Genomic DNA, 9,372 nt, shown 5'->3' on the forward strand with positions numbered 1-9,372 from the left:
CCTCAGCACAGCTAGGCAACAAGCCATTAAAATGCAATTTTGCTGGCATGCTATTTTCACAGGATTTGCTACATGCAATGATCTTAGATGTCCTGGGATATTGCACTCCATAGCTATTAGGATAAATGTTTTTCAAACAGGTTATTTTTAGTACACAAATATATCTAGATAAAAGTATGCTGTATATGTATTATAAGTGTATTAACAGGTTTCTGAAGGAATGCAGACAGCTTTTTGTGTGTGTTAATTTGCAAACTGCTGGAAGCTCTGACCCAGTAAACTCAGCAGTTGGCCAGTTCAAAACAGAAAGAGTAAACACAAAATGCCTGGCATTCTCTGCATTCACAATTGGCTATCTAGAACTCAATGGTGATTGCAATTTGCAAATGCCCCCCCCCACCAGCTCCTGGCACACACATTTCATACGTATAAAATATTATGAAAGTGTTTGAGATTTGCACATCCATCTATCTATCTATCTATCTATCTATCTATCTATCTATCTATCTATCTATCTATCTATTTCTCTCTCTTTCTCTTTCTCTCTCTCTCTCTCTCCACACCACATACACACACACACACACACACCATATGTATAAAATACTATGAAAATGTTTGAGATTTGCCCAAACTGATTTGCAGGTTAGTTTAGAGAGGCAGCAGAATGGCATTTATTTATTTAGCTGAAAGGCCACTCTCTTTCTAAAGATCCCAAGCTTCTTAAAATGAACAACATGAAATTAGAATAGATCAAAAATCAAAAGCATAGCCAAGACAACAAAAAGAATTATGTGTTCCTCGGCAATAAATTGCCTGTTTAAAGAGTCATGCTTTCAGTTCTTTGAAAATATAATTGGAAGGGTGTAGTTCAAAAATCAGGAGATAAGCTATTTCAGAGAAGGGACCATCACTGAGAAGACAGGAGCAGACATTTCTATCATATGACATTCCTCCTGTCATATGTGTGTCTTAAACTATTTATCTAGCATGGCTATAACTATTGCCTGGCTAGGCTGGAGAAAAAATGTCTATTTTTTTTTACTCTACAGTATTTGCTGTCCACCTGCTTTTTCTATTTTTAAAATAGAAAACACATGTTCCAGTGAAGGGGAAATCTAACTATGTATATCCATTAATATCTGTTCAAAAGTAAGCAGCACTGAATTTAATGCCTGTTTGCTTCAAATAACTGTGTTTAGGATTTTGTAATTTGCTTTTAAAGTGGGCACCAGAAATTTATATTACACGTGCGCACACACACACACACACACACACACACACACACAGAGAGAGAGAGAGAGAGAGAGAGAGAGAGAGAGAGAGAGAGAGAGAGAGAGAGAGAGAGTTCCTATGAACCCTAAAGTTATTTTATTATATTTCATTAAGAATATAAGGTTTATAAGAATTGTGTATGCCTACTTCTCACTATCACTATTATAATGATGATAATCATGTTTCAAAACATATCTGCTTTATTTTAAGACTTAGATGAAACAAGCATAAGCACTATGCTTTTTAATCAGATTCATAGTTAGGAATGTTTAATATTTATCTGCAAAATTTCAGTGCAGTCAGTTTAGGACTAGTGTTTTGGGTATTAAAATTGATTAAATTGCTTTGACAGATTTACTTCTGCTTGGAGATTCTTACTGTTTCTGTTCTGCAGTAATCAATCCCCAGCATGAAAGATTGCTGGCTGGCAAGAAAGTGGAGAGGGAATGAATTTGCATGACGCCAAAAATCATTGAAGCAAAATGAAACACATTGTGGTCTGCTTGGTTCTCATTTTTATTTATTTATTTATGAAGGAAAACAGCCAGCCTTGCTGATAAAAAAAAAAATCAATGGCATTAAATATATTACTTTTGGTTGTTTAAGAAGTTTCAAACCAAATGAGAGTTTAAGAGGGACAAGACACGGAAATTGTCAACACTTGCCCATTTGCCTTTTGAGAAAGTTAGCAGAGTTGTATGAAAATTTCATTAAAATAATGATTATGTCTAGCATCACCAGACACATAGTTATAGAAATGGGAAACATATATAGGTAGCTTTATGCTTGCATGCAGTGGTTTAGCAACCATATACAATATTTCATGTTTTGTTTTTGTTTTTGCATTGGTTTCCCCATGGATCCAGAAATTATTTTCATATGAACATACACTAAGACTTCAGTGTAATCCCTGTGTAGCAGTTAATCACTGATATAAAATATTAGGAATGGGCTATAACTAGGCTTAACAGTATAAGAATCAAGCTGCTAAATTGATTAATATAAACTCTAAGATTGTAATGATCATTAAAGTTGTTATTATGTTGAATCCTATAGCCTAGTTCTCCAAATGGAAACACTTAATTGTAGAACCAGAGGGGGAAATATATCCTTTGCCTCCTACAGCTTCACCACACTTTTAACATCTGCTTTGGATTGCTCTCAACTCTTCTAATACAGGCCTGTAGCAGGAAGTAAGAGTGAGAGAATTTCTTGGCTCCTGTCTTGTAATTTATAATATGTACTGTTTCTGTTCTAATAATTAAATACAAAAACTGGTTTGATTCAGGAAAATCAAGTGAAAGATACAATAAATTCAAGTTGTGGCAGAGGATTACAGCAATTCAGGTTTCACAGGTGCATTTTAAATAAGCTTTTAATGGCTTATTTATATGCCCACATGGGCAATTGTAAATATTGTGGGAATCCTGAAATATAGCAGCAGCAACAACTTTCAGACCATTTGGAGAATTTCTATTAGTTTTCTTTCTTGAATTAGGGAGTTCCAAATGGTATTTGAAAGCTCCTATTTTTTTGGCAAGCATTCCATCAAAATTGGTTAAAGGCCTGAATTGAATAATAAACTGGCCATCCTTTCTTTTTTCATATAGAGAAGTTAAACCAAGTCATAGCCTAGTCTTTAGCCTTAAAAATAGAATGATTTCCTTCCCAGAAAGGCAATATGATGGAGACAAGGTGGACTGAGAAACATCATCGATCTATTGCCTAATACTTTGGTATTGGCTGCTAGATTAACCAAAGTTTCTCCCTTTCTTTTCTTTTTTCTTTTTTTTAAATTTGATTTATATGCCGCCCTTCTCCGGAGACTCAGGGCGGCTTACAATGCGTTAAGCAATAGCCTTCATACTTTTGTATATTTATACAAAGTCAGCTTATTGCCCCCACAAACTGGGTCCTCATTTCACCTACCTTAGAAAGGATGGAAGGCTGAGTCAACCTTGAGCCTGGTAAGATTCGAACCTGCAGAAATTGCAGGCAGCTGTGTTAATAACAGGGTGCATTAAACCACTGTACTACCAAGGCTCTCTTATTTGGGAACTCCCTTTCTTATTTGGGTAATTAAAAAAACCTTCTTAAATATCATTTCTAAATTATTTTCCTAGCAAGCCAAACTTTCTGGAAACACATTATCAGAATCACAACTGATCCCTGTCTGATGCATCATCCTAGAATCTTAGGTATGCTCAGAGGAATAACACAACCTAACCAGGGGTGGGATCCTACTGGTTTAACAACCGGTTTGCTAAGTGCACGCTTAAGTAGACAAAACACATTACTGCTCAGTGTGCAACAGTTTTGTTTTGCCTCTTTGCAGGACACACAAGATATCCCTGAATTTAACATTTGCTGAAATGTTACCTGAATTCTACCTCAATAGCAGGCATCTAGGTATCATTTCCCATTTCCTTCTTCAGAATAAAATTATAAACATATTTCCATGGATTTAGATGGATGTGCAGGCCAAGCCTATATTGTAAAAAAAAAATGCACCCACAAGCGATCCCGCATCTGTTGGGCCTTCTCCAAAACCTTGTTGCTTAGATGAGCCAGGTGCAACAGACCACAATTTGAACCCTTCTAGTTGTACAGAAGAGATGAGCTGAAGGGTGACTTTTCTCAGAGGATTCAAAGCTGCTAAATTTCAGTGGGTTATGCAAATTACGCTTGTTTTAAAACTGTTAAATCAGCAAGTCCTTTGATTTGATTTGAATTTGGAAGAGAGCTGCCACAGCTGGGCTGAAAAAAATCCAGATGACCACCAATTACTGGTAAAATGACACTTAAAACTTTGTGCTGCTTTCACTTAGCAATCCAGAGTTTTGTAGTCAGAGATGATGTAGAGTCCTAGATTCTTTTTTAAAAAAATATAGTTTTATTTAATCAGTACAATTGTTGGATACAATACTTACAATTTTATTTTATTTTATTTTTTTATTATTATTGAAATTTAATATAATACAATGCAATCAGTCAGACAGTGTTACTGTTCTGTCCCCCCACCTTACATAGGCAGACACATGAGCAAAAGACGTCTACCAGTAATTTATTTTTACAAGCCGACCTGAATCCTTTGACAAATAAAAGTTCTGGCAGCTACTTTCCGAATGCCTGCCAAGTTTCTTATCACCTCTAGAAACAGGAGTCAGCGTATCTGTAGTCCGTTGCTGGGGCAACCAAGAGTTCACAAGGCACAAAAAAGTAGTCAGAAGTCATTCACAAAGTCCAAGCCTTAATTCCGAAAGATATCCCATCCAAAGCTCACAATATGCAATTTTTGTCCATCACAGAGCCTTCAGAGCAACCCCACCCACTTTTATCATCTGTTGAGCATGGCTCAGCCATGACTCAGCAATCTCTGGCCCTTCCACACCTCTTCCTTTGCTGCGCACGCCTCTCCCTCCGACGCTGCCTGGGATCAATCCAAGATTGATCTTCATCACTCTCTATTAGTGGGTGGTCCAACATGCCTTCCTCCTGGCCTTCAGCTGGAACCTGAGGCATTGCCAGAAAGGAGGGTCCTGGAGAGGGAGGCCTTGTCAGTTCCTCCCCATCACTTTCAGAGTCATCTTCCTCTGTGAGGACAGGCTCGGGAGCCGGAGTCACAACAGTTACTTTTTCACACAGGTTAGATCAATTCTTCCTTTATGTTTCATAGTTCCAGATACATATATATATCTTAAAATAAAATTATTAACTTTCATCTCTTATTTATTCGGTTGTCAATCCACCTGTACCAATCATCCCACACCATATAGTATTCTGAATCCTCTTTATCATTTAATTCTAACGTTAATTTGTTCATTTCAGCACACTCTAAAATGAAAAAAAGAACCTAAAATTTTCAGTGTGTACTGTTTAGAACAAACTACAGGTAGTCATCATTTAATCATCACAATCTGGACTGGCAATTTGGTCATTAAGTAAAGTCATTGGTAGGTAAAACCATGATTGTGCTAATGATTTTACTTCAGTTTTCCTTTGCTTTATAGACCTTATAGACTTTATAAAAAGTGGCAAATGTAAAGATTGGTTACAAGACTTTGTTGTAATAACCAATGGTTGTTAATGAAGCAGTTGATATGTGAAGTCTAAAGTGAACTTGACACCAGGTGTGGATTCACATGGTATTCGGAACCATAACCTATTTGATCACATTTTTGTGTATTGTGTTGATTGCATCCAGTCTTCTTAGTTTGTTTTAGAACATTTCTCAAAATGATAGCAAAATAAAATAAAATAAAATAAAATCAATCATCAAAATTGTCAAACCAATCATACCTCTCTATTAAAATATAGGTAGAAATAGATGCCCAGTCAACACTGAAGTGTCAAATACCTGCCAAAAAAGAAGTATCCATGATCTTTAAAAGTCAAGAACAAAGTGACCACTTCTGGGAACAGGATACTCCATAACAGAGAAGCAACCACATAGAAAGATTTCTGGCCTACAACCTGCCCAGCTCTCTCAGAGTCAGAAGTTTAACTGCTGTCTAGATGACTTCACTTGATGGATGCAATTATTTTGGATAAAGTAGTCACTAATGATTTATTTAGCTATTTACATTGATTTATATAGCTGCCCATCTAACAAATGTGACTTTCAGTGACTGACAAGGTTTAAAAAATACAATAGGAATACAATACATATAAAATTATATGTATACACACATACACACAACACAATACAAATTAAATAAGATTCTCTCTCTCTCTCTCTCTCTCTGTCTCTCTCTCTCTCTCTCTCTCTCTCTCTCTCTCTCTGTGTGTGTGTGTGTGTGTGTGTGTGTATGTATGCCAGCCAAAATACGATACAAATTAAATAAAATAAGTACTATGCATGCACACTTCCCAGCCAACTAAAAAGGGGACTTCCAGAATGGCTATATACTAGCAGCATGGGCTCAATTCCTATCTTGGTTCCCGTATCTGAGAAAACAGACAGGTTTGAAGACTTTCCAAAACATGAACTTTCCAACTGTCCACCCTTCCATAGGTAAGTGTGCTATGTAACTTATGTTTTTTCATGTGGCTCATTATTCAGACCAGCAAGAGAGAATAAGCAGCTTTGCAACCATATACAAATATAGTAACAGGCAGATGAGAGAACCAGATTGTTCTGGTGTTGAGCCAGGGTTCCTGTATGGACAAAGATGTTGATCTTGCAAGAAAACAACACATGGATAATATTTGTAAGATTCAGGCAGTCAGGGAGGAGGTAGTTTTGTTATTTTCAGGAGCAACCTTCCTGCTGAGAATTATAGTTAAGTTTTCTGACAAGAGATAACTTTCCAAAATGATTTATAGAAGGAGAAAATTAGTTGCCTCCACCATACTTTATTAAGTGGAACATTTTTCAATTTTTGACATTTTGAAGGTTGCATTAACACTACATATTAATTCCAGAAAAGATCCTTGGAGAGAGATTGTAGGTGCTTCCTGCTCTGAGACAAGCCCCACTCCCTTTTTTCCCTTCTTCCTTGTGCTATGAACATTAACCTTCAGGTTTATAGAAAATGGAACAAAAATGGAAACTAACCTCTTTAAGGAACCTGTTGTTTGGCCCAGTCAAGGACAAGGTCAGATTCGGCATTCAGATTCCATTGTTTAAAGGTATGTTAGTCTGCTTAATGGATTCTGGTGCTCTGAATGTGTCTATTTTTTTTTTAGTTTTTTATTTGCCAGAAATTGTTTCTGAGTTTTATATGTAAAGATTAACATCTTCATAAAAACTCCATTGGTATATGTTTTATACCATCTCAAGTTATTTGAGCCACAGATACCACCCATTATGGATCTCTGCCCAGTCTCATTATAACATCTTATGAGGAACTGATGTTTGAGGTCCTGTTCATGATTTTATCAGCACTAATTGCTTTATTTCATCCATATGTCCTGTAATTTTTTTGGGCATTAAACCACCTAAAGCTAAAAACTATGTTTTCATTCCCTTTTTACTCCTTTATTTTAAATAAAATTCCTTTTTAAATTATAGATTGGTGCTCTCTCTCTCTCTCTCTCTCTCTCTCTCTCTCTCTCTCTCTCTCTCTCTCTCTCTCTCTCTCTCTCTCTCTCTCTCTCTCTTGTCTGTCTCATCTATCTATAGTACTATGTGAAGCTAGAGAGTTAAATATTTACTTTTTCTATTGTTACTATTATTGTTTTGTTGTTATCAATCTATGGGGGGATAAGTATTCAGACTGTAAAATCTCCATCAGATCTCTTACAAACTCGGGTTGAACAGTATTTTCTTCTTCATGAAAGATGGTTTTTAGGAGTGGGAAAGTTCTTTCTAATCTGTAATCATAACAAGCCAAACTAGAAGGGAGAATTTTCTTGCAGTGCTCAGAACTGGCTTTAGTCTTTGAGACTAAAGAGCTATGGTAGTAAAGTGGTTAGAATCAGTGGTGACAATCAGCCAGTTCTATCAGGTTTGGGAGAACAAGTAGCAGCGGCTGCGGGAGGCTCCGCCCACCTGCCCAGATGTCATCACGTCCTGTTTTTGATGCTCTGTGCATGCACGGAAGTTCCTGTGCATGTGCGTAGGTGGTGCATGCAAGCAAAGTGAGTGCGCACGCTCTCACTTTTGCGAACTGGTAGTGAAGGTAAGTGAATACCAACCCTGGTTAGAATGCAGTATTGCAGGCTAACTCACTGCTCACTGCCAGTACTTCAATTCTCAACAGCTCAAGATTAATTCAGCTTTCCATCTTTCCGAGGTCGGTAAAATGACAACCCATTATTGGGGGCAATATGCTGGCTCTGTAAACTGCTTAGAGTGGGCTGGAAAGCACTGGGAAGCAGTATATAAGTCTAAGTGCTAAAATGTGGCTGGATGACCCTAGAATACCGACAAATAGTGACTTATCTTCATCTTAAACTAGGCTTCTAGAACAACTGAATCTTCAAAGACTCCCATCTTTATTATTTTTACAAATAACTCAGGTCAGTGAATTTACCTAATAGAGCAAAAGAAGAATGGAATGACAGAGAATGAGGTGGCTTGATGGAATCACTGAAGCAGTAGGTGTGAGCTTAAATGGACTCCAGAGGATAGTAGAGGACAGGAAGGCCTAGAGGAATGTTGTCCATGGGGTCATGATTGGTCGGACATGACTTCGCAACTAACAACAAACCTCTCCCTCCTAATTTTCTCTACAACAACCCTGGGAGGCAGTTTTGGCTGAGAGAGAGTGATTGGCCCCAAATCACTCAACTGGCTTTCATGCCCAAGGCAGGATTAGAACTCAGGTCTCCTAGTTTCTAGCCTCATATCTTAACCACTGGACAAAATTGGCTCTTTTACAATTTTAGAATCATTTCTTATTTCTTTTTCTATTTGTTGGTATATTTCACTTGTGACTGTATCCATCATGTTCCTTTAGCTCTTTTGTCCCCAAATCTCCCTAGCCATCCACAATGGCTATCTAAGCAGTCCCGTCAGAATAATGTGCACTAGTACTTCCAGAATTTTGTTCTGAGACATTCTCAACCCTCTTGCATTTCCTTTAATAAACAAAAGGAGTAAAAAATCCCCCCCCTTTTTTTTTCCACTTTTCAAAATCTTAAATAAAACTTCCGGTAGTTGGCTATGTTGGGATTAGCACATCCACCTGCTTTTTTGACTTGAAAAATTTTAGGTTTGCAGAATATTTTATCACAGACCACCACTCTAGGAGATGAGGTTTGCCAAGCCTCTAAGAGGGACCATTTATCATGGTGATTGCAAACTCTGACTGGATGGGGAAAGGTAGCCTCTCTCTTCATGCAGAAAAAAATGATTAATTCATGCACATGTTTCATCTCGTTTCAATTTTGCTACTTCTAGGATTTCTTAACAGTTTAGGATTTAAAATAATGTTTCTTTTAGTTGCCCATTGTCTGAATTTATAATTATATATATTGATTACTTGCTTATTTTCTAATAGTTATAAAGGAGTTAGTTAAGCTAGTCACATTTCAGAATCTTGAAAAAAAATCTAACACTTTGCTTAAAATTACAAGACCTGATATTTCTGGTATGAATATTTATGCTTTACAAATATACTTGTTTGTATTATTCAAAAAGACCTTTGACTCATT

Source organism: Pituophis catenifer, unplaced genomic scaffold (assembly GCF_029215685.1).
Source record: "Pituophis catenifer annectens isolate HBS135680 unplaced genomic scaffold, rPitCat1.0.hap2 SCAF_2, whole genome shotgun sequence".
Lineage (NCBI taxonomy): Eukaryota > Metazoa > Chordata > Lepidosauria > Squamata > Colubridae > Pituophis > Pituophis catenifer.